Source organism: Ischnura elegans, chromosome 10 (genome assembly GCF_921293095.1).
Source record: "Ischnura elegans chromosome 10, ioIscEleg1.1, whole genome shotgun sequence".
Lineage (NCBI taxonomy): Eukaryota > Metazoa > Arthropoda > Insecta > Odonata > Coenagrionidae > Ischnura > Ischnura elegans.
The window spans coordinates 68,306,617-68,325,436 of NC_060255.1; the positions used below are offsets into that span (position 1 = coordinate 68,306,617).

At 36.2% G+C, this 18,820-nt stretch overlaps 1 protein-coding gene and 1 long non-coding RNA gene across 2 annotated transcripts in view; one reads left to right on the top strand and one right to left on the bottom strand.

Moving 5' to 3' along the window:
• The window catches only part of LOC124166577 (synaptotagmin-11), a 586,809-nt gene that overhangs the window by 177,166 nt on the left and 390,823 nt on the right, over positions 1-18,820 (bottom strand). The gene's annotated exons all lie outside the window — the stretch shown is intronic.
• Positions 10,153-13,979, top strand: LOC124166579. Its single transcript, XR_006866462.1, has 3 exons — positions 10,153-10,314; positions 12,153-12,290; positions 13,500-13,979. It is a non-coding gene; the product is annotated as an uncharacterized LOC124166579 (long non-coding RNA).

Below are 18,820 nucleotides of genomic sequence, written 5' to 3' on the forward strand. Positions count from 1 at the left end.
ACGCCATCTTTACTCTCCCTCCTCCTGCCACCACCACCACTTGCATGCCGAAGTGAAGCGCGGTTTATATTCTTAACAAAAAGGTTTTAATTTCTTGAAAGAAAATGGCAACACACGCGTTACACTCCGTCAAAATGACGCAATCGATTATGTTCCATAAAACAAGAAGGGAAAGATATTAAACTCAATTTAAGTGATCGTCATTTGGAACTCGAATCAACCCATTGAGGGTCTCATCTCGTCGATTTAAGCCTTATGCCTCGAGTTTGAAAAGTGGAGAGCAGAAGTTTTCCTCAGATCTACTTCAGTTAAACATCCAAACATTTATGAGGTGGCTTGATTTTCATGGTCCCACAAAAACGCGAAATAACTAATTTAGTTATGTACCTAAAATAACCTCAGCGATCATTCATTTAATGTATAAAAGTGTATAAAATTTCATTGAACTTGTTAGGAACACATGTGATAAAGTATGACGAATTTCAGGTTCAATGCACGTTTGCCTTTAAAAATTTCTGTGAAGACACGAATCACGTTACATAATAATTTATTTTGACCCTAAAAAACATGCTCGTTCAATGAATTCCCAATTATTTGAGGTGAATGATTAGCGGAAGGGACTTAAGAGAAATTTCTGCAATGAAATGACCGTCAACGGTCTTTGTGGAGCTGGGCATTAATTTTGGATTTTTATATTGACAAATATACCAAGTGAACTAACTTTGAAATGATTTTTCCCATCACAGTTTTAGGGTTAATATAAATTATTATGTAACAGGATTCGTGTATTCAGAGAATTTTTTAAAGGCAAACGTGCCATGAACCTGAAATTTGTTATACTTAATTAAATGTGTTACTAACGAGTCTTCATAACTCAGAATGTGAATCCACCTCGTTCCAACCGGCATTAATCTTCTCTTTCTTATTAGCCGTTCTAATTTATCTCCGATAGAATTCAACAAAGTCGAAAAAACCTTCATTATAATGAAAGAACCGGTATCATAATTTTGAGTATGGGGCACAAGCTTTAAGAAAACTTGGTGAACGTCATATGATAATCTTACGATAAGAAATTCTGACAGCAAAAGTTATACAAGCTAATTATTGTCAATAAAAATATCAAATACATAATGAAAATATTTACTTTTCCTAACTTTAGAAAGATAGAAAAAATAACAATTCTTGATATTGTTTTTGCATTGTCACTTTTTAGGCTTTGGAACACAATCTAGCTATTGAATAACTGCGCAAAATTGTCAAGTAAGTATAGAATAGACTTCATGAGAAAGTAATATCGATAAGAATTTAGTCATTTCAGTGAAAGTGCTATTTCTTGAGGAGATTGAGTAGCGGAAAAAGGAATTTTCGAGATTACATCATCATGATGGCAAATATTATTCCATGAATACATGTATAAAAAATTTAAATTTATAAAAATTAACCTCTACCAACCAAATTATAAAAGATCAGATTTCAATAAAAATCTCAAATTTACGTTGAATGTATTTCAATTTGCCTTAAATTCTGAGACTGAGATGCTTTAGACTATAAATTCGCGAACTTTATTTGGTAATTAATTAGATTTTGGAATATAAATTCACTATTTGAAAATATAGAATAATTGCAAACAATTGCCAATTAACTGCAGGGTAAACTTCATTAGAGTAGTAAAATTTACCTTGCTCGAACTGCGGATCGGCAATTTATTGAGGAGAATGGTTAGTGAATATAAAAGCAATTTTCGAGGCGAAATGGCCAAAAACGCAGCCTCAAAAAAGAGAATTAAGACCCTGCATTCCGATCGCTGAAGCTCTTATTTTCGTCCAATGGAATACAATAAGGTGGAGACAATCGTCATCTTGATGAGAAAACCAGCCAAATGAATTTGAGTTTGGGGTGATGTAACATCATTTTTAGAACACATCGTGTGCGTCTGGGAGTCACAATTTTGCAACATAAGTGATGAAATATTAGTTTTAATAAAAATATCAAATTTTGGGTTAAAATAAATTATTATGTAACACGATTCGTTTCTTCAGAGAATTTATTAAAGGCAAAGGTGCTATGAACCTGAAAATTACTGATGAAAGGTATTCACAGCTATTCTCGAGGCTGATAAATGCATCAATTTGTTTTTGAAACATCAATTGGCTTTTAAATTAACCCTGAGAAGATGCCAAAAATATCCGAATCATAATTTAATTGACTATTTTACAACCAAAAAAAATTAACACACTCGTATCATTAACGCACGATTGTTTGAGGTTATAAAGTGTCGAATAAAAGAAATTTTCGAGAGAAAATGACCACGAACGAAACCTTGCCTAAGAATTTAAACCCACCACACTTTGACTATTAATGGCTGCCTCTTTCCCACGCTAAGCCATCCTTATTTTCGCCCGATGGAATACAACAAGAGCGGGACAACCGTCATCTTGATGAGAGATCCAGCCGCCTTAATGGAATAAGAACGGACGGAAGCCGCGTCTTGCTTGTTACGGCATCTCAAAACAGATGAGGGCAGCGGCTGCGGCAGTAAAAAAAGGGCGACTCTTAAGGAGGGAGCGAGAGAGAGAAATAAATGGAAGGGCTTGGCAATTACCCTTTTTAGGGGACGGCGAAACAGGGAATGCTGGGTAAAGAGCAAAGGACTGGCGAGGAACAGGAGCTGGGGAAAGGAGCAAGCTGGCTGGAATGCTAAAGACTTTTAAGCAATATGCAAGAGGAGACGAAAAGAAGGAAATGAAGGGTATAATTCCTTTACCAACGCCTCTTATTAATGAAAAAATCGCTAAAATTTCAAGCAGGGTAATTTTTATACGCGTGTATTTGGCAAATCTTTAAGAATTTCACTAACTCAATCTGCAAACATGAAAACTGTTGTGAATATTTAAGGATAAAGCGGGACCCGAAATGGATAAAAAGACCTATAGAAAGTAACTGAATTCATCTAACATCTACCAACATGAAAACTGTTGTGAATATTTAAGGATAAAACTGAACCAGGACTGGAGAAAAAGGCCTATAGAAAGTAACTGAATTCGCCTGCTAGAAATGTCTGAAAATACGTCAACGTTCGACTCGAATCTCATAGTGAGAACGATTGGAATTTGACCTTTGGTGATCAGTTGACAACGAAATGACCGAAATATTAGGAAGTTTGCAGAAATGCTAAGGACTGCTGAGGAAAATGCATGAAAATAACAGAAGGTGGAAATGGAAGTTACAATTCCTTCAAAAATGCCTCTTTTTAAGAAAAAAACCGCTAAAATATTCACCAAAGATTATAGATGCAATTTGCTAACGCTAGTAATAGAATAAATCTCCAAAAATTTCACTCACCGATGCCAGTATGAAGACTTCCGTGGATAGGTAAGGATAGAGCCGATCCCGAACCTGAGAAATAGACCTAGAAAAAATAACTGGCCTCGTATACTCTGAATGAGTGAAAATTTGCACGTCTGTGGCTTTGTCAGGGGTGGAAGATGACTTACAATCCTAGATTGCACCATTGTTCAGCGAGGCCCTTTTACGAGGAGAAGTTGCGTGATTCTATGCGTTAATATGAAGAATGTCATAGTCAAATTGTGACTTAACTGTTAAGATTTTTATGCTAAAATTTAGTGCATATGAAATTTTGTATAGCTCATCTCCAAACATCGTTTGACTCGAAATGATGAGTGAGAGTGATTGAGCAAAGGTGACTTTTGATGAACAGGTGAACATTGAGTTTCTAGAGGATCTAAATATTACAGGTGCATAATACATAATGGGGATAATTTCATTGTCACTCAAAACATTGTGTAATCAGTTTTTGCGTATTCATAGAGAATAGTAAAGGAATGACACAATTATTGCCACGGTCCCACAGACTTATAGCTCCAGCGATAAGTTTTCAGGGATCAAAAGAGTGATCTCTCGACCCATCCTTTTCTGAATCAAACGGTCATTTTCACCGTACCTTTTTCCAGCGCTTATTTTTTTTGTGCTTACAACTTCAATTCAATTAAAAGACAAGAGTAGCGTTACAATTGCTGTCAGTGGCCTTACGAAGTGTAATATCTGATATTTTCCTGGAAATTCTTTCACTGAAAAAGGACTGCAACAGTGTCTGGTATTTCAAACTCTATCCCCCTGTTACCTGTATTAAAGTCTTGTCTGGTTCGGGGGAAAAAGGAATTCGCATATCTATACGTTCGGCAAAATATCTCTCTTAATTTATAGACTTTGTCGGACCTGGAAATATTGTGGGGCTCTAATATTATGTTCTCCGTGTCGCTCTTTAAGATATCCATTCTCAATGGTACACGCTATCTAAGCCTAGCGCGCAGTCTCCGAGTCTCGAGTGACTCGGTGTGAAACCCGAGCAATCTTCACTGAAATCTAAGTAATTCTCATACATGAGCACAAGGAAGACAAGGGGAAAGGTAGAGTTAAAAATACCAGACACATTTACACAATCCTCTTATTAGTGAAAGAATCACGTTTTCCCTCCCATTTCTCTTACCCCATCAAATTGTCGCTCTACTTCCCGCCTGCCCACTAACCATTCCCCATTCGATCGAGCCCCTTCGCTCATGAAGACGATCGCATCTTACTCACGTGGAAAGAGAATGGCTGAATGGGGCGGGTGGGCCTTTTCATTCGTTTAAATTCGCGTCTAAAAGGGTACGATGGTACCGCTAATGGCCGGAATGGAACGGGTTTCTCTCCATATATATCTCTCTCTCTCTCCTCCGGTGCGCGCACAACGTTTTTCTTTTTTTTTTGCTCTTCTCCTCTTCCCCACAGCAGGTAGCTCTTTCCTTTTACTCCCTAATCCTTTTCATCTTTTTTTTTAATTCTGAAACTGGCTGTGGTGGAGGAATTTTTTCCGGAGACACACTACTTGGTCTCGTCTAACGGAGACGCGAGGTGAATAAATTCGTGTCCGAAAGAGTTGCCAATTAGGGGTCCCCGCATTAATTCCCGTCCGCCAGTGGGAAAGAGACCAGCCCTTAAGGGTGGGAAAAATCTCTTCAATCCGATCAGTGTATTAATTCATGTTTGCCGCAGTTTGAAAAGGAAGGGACATTTCGAGATTTCCCTCACGATGCCATCTGGGAATTCGCCTTAAAAGAAAACATCCTTTTACCTTGATGAATCTCTTTCTTACGGGAAATTTGCTGAGCATACCAGGCAGCACTTAAATCTGAAATTGGATGTAAATTTGCGGAAGCCTTTGTGAGTACCTCTTCGAACCTGAAGAAGTTAAATAACATTACAAAATGCTATGCAGAAAATTGACTAGAGTTTGCTTCATTAACTGAGGACGACACAGGGCTACTTAACTTTGTATTTTCGTTCACTTCCCCTAGGTAATAATACTAGTCAAAGAATTATTTATGGATTAGGTCTCAAATTATACACTGGATTTTTGAGCGTATTTTGACGTGAAATTCAGTCGGTATTCCATTGTTTTAAGGGAAATAACATATGACACGCGCTTGAAAAATACAGTAAATATTCAATGATTGATTAGATGGGAATATGGCACCAATAAAATTATATGGGACCTAGCATTTTATGACCCTAGTAGCTGTTGAATTTTTGTTATAATACAGGGATTGGGTTAGTACGGTGTCTAGATTGTCAGTTCCCCAACCTGTGGATCCGGGTTCAAATACCGTTGGCGAAGAGTTGTCAGAGATTGTCCGATCCCTGCTTGGGTGCTTCGTAGAAGGCTCTTTAAGTACAAAAAATGTCCGTTAAAAAGGACGTTAAGCCGCATTCCCCATGGTGCCTTTCGTTGAGAGCAGGCTAATGCCGATGCCGGGAGTCTCTCAAACCTTCCTTCCGTTCCCTTATCTCTGCTGATGGCCTTAGCTGTCGGTCTCCACCTCAAATTCCACACCATCCTAAGGGCGCAGTTACGCAATACGAGTCGCTGACCTGACAGTAGACAGCTACTGGACCTAGGGTCTCGCATGACAGTAGCTCGCCTCGCCTCGCCCGGTCACACAAGCTCGAGCTGCTGGCGTGAAAGTAGACAGTTACTGCACGTGTGTACTCGCATCGTTTCAGTGGCGTTTCAAACCCATTTCCATGCGAATGATTTCAAGCGAGGCCTTACGCAAATCTCTGTTCTTATAATTATGATTCAAACAGTTCAATAAGTTGGTTTGGTCCTTGCATAACTCCACTATGTTTATATTTTTTTCGGAAGCCCATCCATCCGCCATTTCTCGCTTTTAATCACCGCTAGAGATACAGAAACTCGAAGAATGCACCCGGCGTGGTCCCGGACTTACAAGCTACTGTCATTTCGCGATACCGTGAAAGTTGACGTCCGAGTCGCATCTGAGCTGCTGCTTATGGCATGGTGGGGGACGGTGAGAGGTGAGAAATAATAAAAAATATTGTAGTTACTCAGTTGAGTTACTGACTGACTCGCTCATATAAGTAACTCGTATTATGCAGTCACGATTCGAGTAGCTGCGCTGTAGTAACTGTCTATGCATATCATAGGATACTAGCTCGCACTATGTAAACCAGGCATAAGCTTTTCATCTCTCGGGGAATAAAACGTGGGTGCTGATTAGGTTTAGATATTATGAATTCCTAATTGCCAATCCTTACCTATTATGTTCTTCTAAACTCTATTGCTAATAAAACAAACGGCCTGAGCTGTCGTCTCCTTCTCCTAGCATCATATGTCATTCCTTTTTATGGCAGCTGAGAAAAAAGTAAAACTTTCATGAATACCCTTGAATTTCTTCGGACTGAAGTGCTCACGGTTCATCCCAACTTATTGGGATGCACAATTGATATTCAGTCGGAGATGGAGTGTCGCGATTCCATTGAGCTCAGTGAATAGCATCAACGTAATCGATAAAGGAATATCGATATTTAGGATCACTATAGAAAAATGAAACCGAACGAGTCACCTCAGATCCTAAATATCGATCAGTGAGTGTGAAAAGTGGACTAAAGAGGAAGTCACTTACGGTCAACAGAGCCGGACGAGAAAAAAACTCAGCCTTCCAATGCCTTCTCCCCGCCATTCGGCCGACACTTCCGAGACACAGGAGCGTGGCGGGATGGGGTTGGTCATTTCCCGCTGACCTGTAGACGACGGTCTGCCAGTCAAGTAACGGCACACTGTGTTGGGGGCGGACTAGACGGGTCCATAAGGCCAAGGTGGACGAGAGAGTGGAAACACAGTATTCGGCCTAGTACTACTATGCCGGCCTCGGTGGCGGCGGAGTGAAGTCCTCGCTTGCCACCTTAGAGGTCGCGGGTTCGAGTTCCGCCTGGGTAGGTTACCTCTATCCAGGGCATAGATGGTCGTATACATTTTATCGTTAAGTTAAAAACCCCGATTTTAAAGGCAAATGGCACACTTTTTGGTGGTAATAGAATGAATAAATGAAAATAAATTAAAAGCCAAAATGGAACCGTTGCGCCGCAGCGAAAGTTACCCACGAGAAACTCCACCGTCAATATTTTTTGAAAAACGACAAATTTTCATGCGTATGGTTTCATAAAAAAAGTTGATTTTACAATTATTCATAAATCCTCAGCATCATATGCGATCTGAGAGTATGAATTAAAATGCAAATGGAACCCAATTATGTACATTCATTGTTTGAATAGTATCATTTTCATGCACGTTAGTAGTGAACGACACATTTTGGACTATATGCTATTCTCAATTACGAAGCGTCAACTGTTGCGGTTACACAAGATAGCCTTAGAGATGCTGCCTCTAATTATTACTATTTCAACCATTTTGTGTACGCTGGAATTCGATGAAGTAAGCTAAATAAATGTAGAGGTCGGCATTTAATGTTTTCTTTCAATGAGATTGGGTACCAACTAAACGGACAGAGCAATAATGTATAAGTACGACATAAATGTATTTGCAGAGAATTACATAGATTCAATAGGAACATGACTTAAATATGATGAAGGCTGCTTTGTTGCTGAAACGTAAAAACAACTTCCAGGTTTACTCTAACGGGCTGCGCTTCATTACCTACGGACTTGCTGATCCATGCATGCCACAGAGGCAATAATCAATAGTTCTTTATGGCAAATGAAATTTTGATCTTAATTACTGAAATGTCATACCTATGTTGTTCTGATAGTGCCAAGCCACAAAAAATCCTCTTTTAATGTAAGCACAATCAACAAGCATGCTCTTTATTATTATTTTTTCTCAAGCCTACCGTGAAGAGATAGGAGAAAAAAAACCATTTTAATTAGCATTAAACGATATTCATTATATTAACCATTTCACTCAGCTGTCATTCCTTGAAAATAATTTAATTTCAAGTACAATATTTTTTTCAGTATATACCCCGGCAATTAGATTTTGTTCAATAGCTCCAGTTACTTATGTCAGTGAGACTATCAATTTTTCCTTAAAAGGGTGTTTCCATTAGTCCGTGAGGTGCAAATGGAAAATGGGCCTGTCGTGCACACACACGATTACTGTACTAATTTCCTCGAACCCACTAAGAAGGCATTTCCTTCCTAATAGGATTTTACGTATGGTGCATTGTAGGACACATACTTTTTCATAGATGACTAAATAGTAACCACACTTCAATGACCGTAGAGCTTTATAATTAAGCTTCAAACTTCGGCGAAGTCCGGAAATACTATCAATAAACCAAAGGGATAGGTACATGGGATACAGCAATAAAAATTGTAAAGATACCTGGGTAAACATCACCGAATACCAAGAAAGCTTTCGCAAGCCATAATTTTGCGTGCATTAGGCGCATATTATGGCACAAAAAGGGAGCACATATCTAAAAGAAATATGACTTTAAATTTTTTTTACTGGAATAAATGTGCTTAGAGGCGAAAAACTATTTATTCAATGTAAAATAACGAGAAAAGTTAAAGTTGAATTGAAAAATATTTCTTTTCAATTACTTAAGTAGCCCTATTCTTTTAACACTCTCAATTATCTAAAAAATCTAATTGTTCTTTCACTTGGTAGGTCCAGACAGAGGAAAAAATGACATAATCAAACTTTTTTCGCAAAACATTTACACCCACATTCAAATTTTAAGCAGGGATGAGTCACATAAATAAAATTAATGCTGCCATTAAATGGATTAAGCCGAAATTATTAACCGCGGAAAATTAAAACCGCTGGCGTGAAACGCTCCAGCGAAGCATATCGTGATCAGAGGCATTTTCCATCCTATTAATCATTTACGGCTTTTGTGATGGGTAAAAAAATATCATATTAAGGTAAAACTGCTGCGAGTAATTTTGATAGCTTCAATAGCGAGTGAAATGGATTTGTTTTTCATGGAAATGGCATAACAGCGTTAGTTCATGCCGAGCTATTTTTGCATCTGTCATAGAAACGAGGGTGAAAAAAAGATAAACTATGGATGGTAAGAGTCCTTTGAAGCTAATAAAAATTATCATTAGCATAACTAACAATGAAATTATAATTGAAATCCACAATACTTCTTTTGTAACTATAATGTAACTACGTACTGGTTTAATCAATGATTTTCTTAAAACATTATATTTAACTCGCTTTATTATTTGTTGCCCTATCCGGGTAAACTCTAGTCACTCAAAATGAACCCTTATTGCAGTTAGCTGCCAAGCTAAAATTGTCAGTATAAATATGAACCAGATGATAATGCCATTTTCTAACAGTGTTATTATGATTGGAGCTGTATCTCGATTTTTATTCAGAATTGAAAATTAAATATGGAGATATAACTAAAAATGGCCAGCAAAATCCGATGGCAGCGCTGTGGTCATTAAAAGAAACGAGAATGACAATAAAACTTAGCAACCAATTTGGTTACAATAAAGCTTATTGAATAATTATTTCTGCTACCATTTATAAACAAAAGATGCAGAAGTGAAATAGGAAAAGGGAAAGTGGAAAAGGAGAAGGGATTGCAACGAAAAGAGAGGAAAGATAATGTAAGAAATTTACAATGTATTTTTGAAATGTCAATTTTTTTATTTCCGGCAGGCGCAGCGCTTACAATGTGGAGTGGTATATGAAATTGGTGGTATGCTTTAATCGGTTTAATTGGTTAGCTATGCTTTATTGAAGTTTTTAGGCGTAGTTTCTTCTATAGAAACGATTCTTTCTTTTTTCGAATAATTTTTTTCAGGTATGCTCCAAATTCTTTTGGAAAAATAATGATTTAATTCAATGTAAATGTGGCCGTGCTCATAATTAAATAAAATTGAGGATAGAAGGTGATACACTGTTTAGCCGGAATACTAGCTCACAGTCTTCTTAGAAACTAGCTTCCTTCTGAACAGCGGCATTAGATACAGGTAAGCTCTGAACGATTCACATTCAATTCATTAATGATTTTTAAAACTTTGTCGGTTCCAAACCCAATATTATTTATTATTAAACAGTAATGTGATTATTCCTTTACTCAACAACGTGAATATAGGAACAGCATGAGAATAACACTAACCATCTTAGCGCTTAATGAGGCGACATATTTTGTATATGCTAAGACTCATCAGCTTACGAGATCGGCAGACGAATGACAAATTTTTATTTTGAATTCATCCACCATAAAAAATTAAGAAACAGAAATTGACTAAGGATATCCCTCATCCAGCGTGCATGCATTAATCTCCAAGTTAAGGAGAAGGCCATAGAACGTATTTATAGTACCCACATTCAGTACAATGGACTGCTGTTGAAGCGACCTTCATTTATTTTGGCCGTGCATTTGGTGAAGTAGGGGGTAAATGTTGCAAAATATTGAGAGTTATTATAATTGTGGCGTTGACACAACGTGGAAATGTATTCCTGGATCCTTCTTGGGAATAATCCTTAAAAATTATCTGCATTAAAAACATTATTTACCCTGCCTTTCAAATTCGATACAATACCAGCTTTTATACATCATTTACTGAAAACTAGGTCATTATTTCTTTTATTTATCATAAAAAATTTCATTTTAAATTCCATACTGAAAGCCTAATCTCATCTTTCAGCACTTAATAAATTTAATGATACAATATTCATACAAACAAATGGACGTATAGGTGTTTTGTAGGCTATAAACAGCGAATGTTTGTTATAAAATACAGATAAACTCAGGATTTGTCAGTAATGCGTTTTTATTTTTGCAAGGATTTCTCGTTAACAGTATGGATATTATAGCATATTTTTTGGTGTGAATAGACAATATACAAATAGGGAAACCAATGACATTTACAAGAAATTATTTCATTGCAATTTCATATTTTTTCTGACTAATGGAAAAAGGGAAAAGTTTAACTCCCAAGTTTGGAACTTTGTTAGTGAACTGAGATAAATTTCAGACGCTAAATAGTTAACTATATTTATGCGTGAAGAGACAAGGCCTTAAATCTAGCTCGATATTGACGAAAAGCGAATTGAATTTCGCTTAATACCCACTTGAACACCACAGTTTGAGCTATCTCAGTCTTCCGTATGTAAAGGAATGAGGTAAACAATGATAGGCAGTATTATTTTCCTAACTTATTTGCTATTTATACGAAGCGAGATTTATAATCATATAATGAAATGAATCACCATTTTGAAGTGTCATTGGCGAATTTTAAAATTAAAGACACCAGTAACCAATTTTGGACCCGTGTGACAATTTCTTGAATTTAAAATGCAATTATCTATCTAAACTCCTATTCATTGGGAGCAAAATACGGAAAAATATAATTGCTTATTTTAAGCTACCGAAAAAAGCAACTTATCACTATCTCAGAAAGCAAAAGCAAAAAGATTCCTAAAAATATTTTACTCTTATTTGATTCATTAAATAAATAAATTTTATAGTTAATATAACGAGAGTAACATTTTTCGATATCCACGCCCGATAATTATTCCTTCAATTGATGTCTCTGTCACAATTTCAGCAAGCATTACTGAAACGTCACCTAATTTTATTGTAGGCGACCGGTATTTTAGAGAAGTCCACATCATCAGGCTTGATGCAGTCCACGCAGGATGAATGATATGAATACAATGACATTTTGTGAAATCGCACTTTTAGCGTTCATTGTAGCAATCGAAAATCATTTACGTATATATGAGCCTCAAAACTATTGAGTAAAAATGATATTTACTTTACGTTGGTGCTCTTATCTCTTTCAAACAACGCTCCTTACAGGCGAAATCATACGCAAGAAGAGTTTTCAAAGGGACTTCTTTGCTCGCTTGAATGCATGCCGCAGAGAACCCAGATGGCCGTGAGACTGTCTCCTCCATAACAACGGCTGGACGACGCGGAGGAGACATCCAGGAAATGGTACGTCTCACAATCACCCTGCTCCGCATACCAACCAACCATTTCCCATCCTTCGCCTCAAATTCCGTAAAAAGGGCTCGGCTATTATTTTCTCTCATCGCCGATTTGAACGGCTCATTAGACGCTGACGATCATTACGAAGGCTTCCCCGCTACACCGTTGCGGAGGAGGAGTGCGAGGAAGGGAGGACTAATGGACACGGAAACTCAGGAAGGCCGCCTGGGATTGGGCGGGATTTCACCGTTAAATCACGTCTACACGTAATGGGTATAACGAAGTATTTTTTAAGAAGAAGAGTTAGACAGAGAAAGAGATCCAGTTCAAGCATGAATAATAAAATAAAATATTGAAAAACATGATTTTTTTCCAGAAACAATGGGTGCAAGCTTATTTTTTACTTATTAGTGCAATTTATGCTATTTAAAAAAAAAGCGTGTTGTTCAAAAATGTTTTTATGTATTATTATGTATTTATTTAATTTATTATTTATTTATTGATTTTATTTGTTATTTATGTATTAATTTTATTTGTTATTTATGTATTTACTTTATGTATTTATTATGTATTTATTTTATTTATAATTTATGCATTAATTATATTTATAATTTTTTATAAAATATTTTTAATCAATTTTTTAATCCAGTTTAACTTTATTTTTATCATTTAATTTTCATTAATGCGAAACCCATAAGGGTACCAAATACTTCCTCATATTGAGTGCGAAAAAGCAAAGGCTAAAAGGATGAACGACGCGTAAAGTCAACTTGTGAACACAACTTAAAATTATAGAGAAATATTGTGGTCACTGGGTAGACGCGTTAATGTTTGCACAAGATGAGTTGATGAACTCACCGACACCTGAGGAGCGGGCCATCTCTTCTCCTCGGCCTTGCGTTGTTTGCAGTTGCTTAAAATTGTGAAGGGGAATGCCTCCTACAATGCCTAGCTCTCCGGGAACGAGTAAATGAGGCGAAACTCTATCATCAACTCAAGGCGGGTGGATGGCGATTTGCGCGTTTATATTCTAAAATGGGATCCTTTGCTCAGACTCAAAATCGCATTTCATATAACTGATTCCGCAGTTGTGAGGGAAAGATAAGTCACGAGGAAAAAAATGTCGCAAGTTTCTAATGCGGATTCGCGAAAGTTTCCGCCCTCTTTTCATGAATTTATGACGTCTTAAAATTTTTATTTCATTTATTTTTACAGGTTGAACCTTCTTTAGAGGGTTGAAATAGCTAGCAAGAGTTGGAATAACAAGACGCCGCGAGAGGCTCATGCAGAAGGCTAAATGGTAACTGAGAAGCATGAGTTAATGACTTCATCTAATTATCTGCGAAAGGGCTAAGACCAGCGAATATTTTGAATCTTCCCTTGCCCATAACAAATGACAAAGAAAAAAGAGCCTTTAAACGAAGAAAAGTTATTGATTGGCACGGCAATAGAAAATATTGCAGTTGCGTGATCTCAAATAGTCTAAAAATGGATGACTCCAAGCCAAAAGTTATCTGCGATCAATTTTATGGAAAACTTGACTCGAGCTCACCTGTAAACCTTTCGATTGAAACCTAGATTGCGCTCTGTGCCACAAGTATCCAACACACTTAATATCTGCCGAGAAGGAAAAAATCACTTCACGTAAAAATGTTGCGCATGAGATATAAATGTAATACTTGAAATATACGAGAAAAAAATGGCTAAGAGGCCGAGGTATAATGGCGGTGAATTCTTCTCGGGTTTCCATCTGGGTGAGCTCCATCTCCATCGCTGCCGACGTTTCGATAGAATCCTTTTCAATCGTCATCAGGGCCGATGATGATTTTCTATCGTCACCGCCATGATGGCGATGAATTCACCGCCATCATACGCCGGGAAAAAGTGAAATCTTACATGGCCGAGGTATAATTTTTACAAAAGCGATAACCTTATGTAAGTGATATTTCACCGATATTTTATAATAACTTGCCCATAATAAAAGGTGAAGGAAAGAAGATCTCTTAAAGAAGTAGTAGATGTTAGTTGGCATGGCAATAGAAAATATTCTGGTGGCTTGCTCCCTAACTGCATAAAAATGGATGACTCTCAGCCATAAGTATTCTGCGATCAATATCTTTACTACATATTACATCCAAACGGTCGAAAAAGTGTTATAAAGAGGTGAAATATCTCTCAGCGAGGTGAAATATCACTAAAATATGCTGAAATAATAAAAGATATTGGCTCAGTCACCAAGTAAGGCAAGAAAACTTGCTGCCTACTTTTTAGGATTATCTATGGCAATTCTGAGGAAGTCAACTACTGGGCAGAACTGGGCTTTGTTTTTTTTTAAATCGATAGCAGCTTTGAATGATTCATGGATACGAAACTTAAATAATTTCATTGCATAAGAATGAACACAAAAATGCTACAAAAACCTTTACCAATGAAGATGAATCCATTTTTGATCGCTGAGTAATGCATTTTATTTATCGTATTCGGTTCTATAAATTTAACTAAAAATAGCTTTCGACTGTGAAACTTATATAGTCTCATATTCAGGGTATTCGACTCAGGGATGTATTATAAAGATTTAAAGGAGATAAAAAGTATAACATAGATTAAAAGAGCTATCTATTTGAAAATGTCTTTTTCCGGAGGCCACTGTGCTATAAAATGAATTCATTTTTGGCATCTAACTGCAGAAATTAATCACCGCCATAATTTCTACGCCTAATATTCACATTTAAAAGGCCTATAAAATAGCATGGCAGTGACGCGCGATCGGGTAATAAAATGAATTTTATACGCGAAATCCGCGTGCGCAATCTTTTAATCCGCGTCTAAAGGTATTAGCCCCATAGGATGACGAAAACTTTTGATGAGGTCGTGAAATACTAGCCAACACTGGCTCGTAATGATAACAAATGTATAAAAATGGAAAAAGCTCATATTCCCACATAATTTACACACGCGTTTATTCACTTTTTACGATGTCTCCGTGGGACATGCAAAAAACAGCATTAGGTTAAAAAACGTTGGTATTAGGACAACCCTTGAGAGCAGACAATGGAATACCATGGGAAAAAAGAAAGACTAGTTAGACTACGTGATAAATAAAATTATTTCTTTAAATCATAAATTTAACTAGGTTTCGGCTATTTTTGACAGCTTATCTTTTTTCGAAAGTTTTCCCAGATTAACTGATATTTTTAACTATGGAATGAAAGTTATGTCCCATCGATGTCTTTTTAAAATATGTTTGAACGGAATTAATAATATTCATTTGCATTACGGAGGCCTTCATCTACGACTAAACACAAGATATAGAACAAAACATGATCTGGAATTGGATTATGAACTGGAAAGTTATTTATTCTATTGAAAACGGAACCGCAATGAGAAAATGATCGTTCCTTTAATATAATATACTCGCCAATAATCCCTCAAATATCCACTTAATCATCCAAATACTTATATCCACTGAGGTAAATGTCACAAAACCGTAAGAAAATTTTCCAAAATATAAAAAGGAAATTAAATAAATAAGTGTATTACGCCAATAACTATAATATGCTGAGTAAAATATTTAAATATTTTTCACTTAGTTCGAATAATTTTCTTCGAAGAAATAAGCTAATCGATAGGGCCAGGTATTAATTTATATGAAAATGAGCGGAACACGTTTATTCTCTTCAAATCTTCAAATATTTGTTCGAGAAATCTCAATCTTCACCTTAATATGTATAAAGTGAGTCAGAAGGAGATTTCCTTTACTCTTATTTAAAACAAACAAATTCGCCTTCATTATTCTTTATGCAGAACTGCACCTGCTTCCAAAAATAAAATTAAATATTTATGGATCCGGATGTAAAACAAGCCCTAGAGAAAACTGGAGTTGCCTTCATGCCCAATTTTAAGCTTGAACTCGCATGAATATTCCCGTAGAGCGACGAGGTGGAACAAATTTACCTCCGGGGAGTTTTAGTTTCTTTCTGGTGAGTCAATTTGCAATTTATAGGACTAGGGGCGCGCTATTAAAATGAATATTTCATTCAAACGAACGGAAAAGCCAGTTCCTCTACTCATTCCCAACGGTCAGCGACCCGAGGTCCAAAAAAAAAACAGGTACCCATATCCGACTTCGCGATTCACGTATCTTAGCATGAACCAATGAATACGCTAGGCAATCGATTTAGCGGACAACACATCCACTCAATATATTTCAGACTAACTCTCCTTTCTCAGGATATTCTATTTCGAGAGTCCTAATAGCCTGATGATGACGTCTAACGTTGAAACCATGGTCGTGAATAAATATTAATGTGAAAGCACAAAGTTATTCTTTTTTAATTTAATTATGAATCGATTTCACCAAGTTACGCCTCAAACAATCAATACTATTTGGAGAGGATTTATTTAATTTAATCTCAATAATCTGTTGTAGATACGACCTTCGTTGACAAGACTACGTTGTAGACTTTGTGCAGTGTTGTGAAGTAAGTGTAGGTTGTAAACTTAAGATTGAATAGTTCCATCGTCTGCTGATCAGTACTTTTAAGCAGATCGGATTAATTGATTAAGTAAGCTATTTATCATATTTTTTGACATTATTAGCGGGAAAAATAACTTGATATACGTGGAAACTAGGGCAACTAAGACCAAGAGGTGAACTTCAATACATTTAGTAAAGAAAACAAATTATGCAAAAGTGGTCACGCTAAGAGCCTTAAATCTTAAATAAGAAATGTCTCACCAACACCTTATTAGACCGACCCCTCAAATGAGAGCCTTCACGAAGTAAAAGTTTTACATAGGAATATAACTTTGATGCTTACCCAATTGAACTCTCAAACGGCAGTCATAAACGTCAGCTCCATTGATGAGGAAGAAATTCACCTATTACTTCCAGTTCAATACTTTTCTGGCTTACCTGAAAAGATATTATGGGAATTGGATTAGATATAAGCAACAAATCATTACGTCATACGATTGAACAAAACTTATCCAGACTTGACTAATATTACTTAAAACAATGGATTCATTACTTGTAAATATTACCCATAAAAACTGCGAAAAACCACTTACATAGGGAGAGAGAAATTCAGAAATGCCAAGTTATTACGACATTTAACATATAAGTTAATGATGTATCCACACGAAACTTTCATAATTTCTTGGCATGATGATATTTTTACTGGAAAAAGTGACACAAATGAAAATACAAGAGAGTGGAAGAACACATTATTTTAGGTAGACTTCATCAGACATATAGATTGCATATAAAACCAAATTTCTCATGAAATATACGTAGAAATTTTATTATTACTTAAACATAAATTTTTAAAATTTTAATATTTTGTTTGCTAGAACATAAAAGTTAAGAAATTTTAACTATCCAAAAGCAATATCCTCGTCCATTCAGATATCAATTACACAGATATGGGTCAAATTGGGTTTAAAAACCATATGTATCGTCCAAAGTTTTATTTATTTTGAATAAAAGCGTGTCTACGCTTAAGAATTAAGTTTACTTTATGTTTTAATCATTAGAAAAAAATTATGCAATAGAAATGAGCATGAATAGGTATAGGCATCAAATGGAAATATTGTGAAGAATCCTAAGGAGATAATTACTCTTCCAACTAAAATAAAGATTTAATGAAAATGTAAAACAATTTTTGGCGACCGGCTAATTCTAATGGTTATTTTTACTATTATATGAACTGATTTACTCTTCTTATTTTTCTTCTCAACCATAAGTGCTTGTGGGAATCCAAATTTCTTCTTTCTTAAGCCAGTCTCTTTACATCACCATAATCCTCTTCCTAAAATTTTATCCAGGTATTCTTTTTTTGATCTACCTCATCCTACACGACCGTCTATCACTCCCTCCATTTAGGTTGACCTCCACTTGGAGTAGCCAATCATCGTGCTTCTTTTTATAACTGAGTATAGAAGTGTTTTTCCCTGACCAATTATTAAAAATATTTCCTCGTTGGTAACCCTATCCGTCCAAGATATTTGTAATAGTCTTCTTTAACACAAAATTTCGAAGGGATCCAGCTTTCTACTCTGATTTCATCAGAGACAGAGTTTCTGAGCTATTTGTTCACATACCCATTACGGCATGATCTAATTATGTAGGGGCAATGATATTTTTACTGGGAAAAGTGACAAAAATGACAATACATGAGATTGGAAGAAAACATTATACATAATTTATTCTATCAGGATCGATTGAGAAACAATATTTGATGTCACGAGAGGAGGAGAGTCAAGAGAGATGTCATTGTACCTTCTTCATGCACGGTCCTAGACCAATACTTCCATTTAGGATGCCATTCACTCGGAACGACGTTGGAGAAAGCCAATCATTGTGTATCTTTTTTTAACTAATTGAATTTAGCAGTTTTTATCCCTTCCCGGAATAATTCTCAGTACATCCAGATCTGTACCTCGATATTGATATCTTGTCAAAGATATTTTGATAGCCTTATCAAACACCATATTTTAAGGAAATACAGCTTTCTCCTCTCTATTTTTATCAGAAT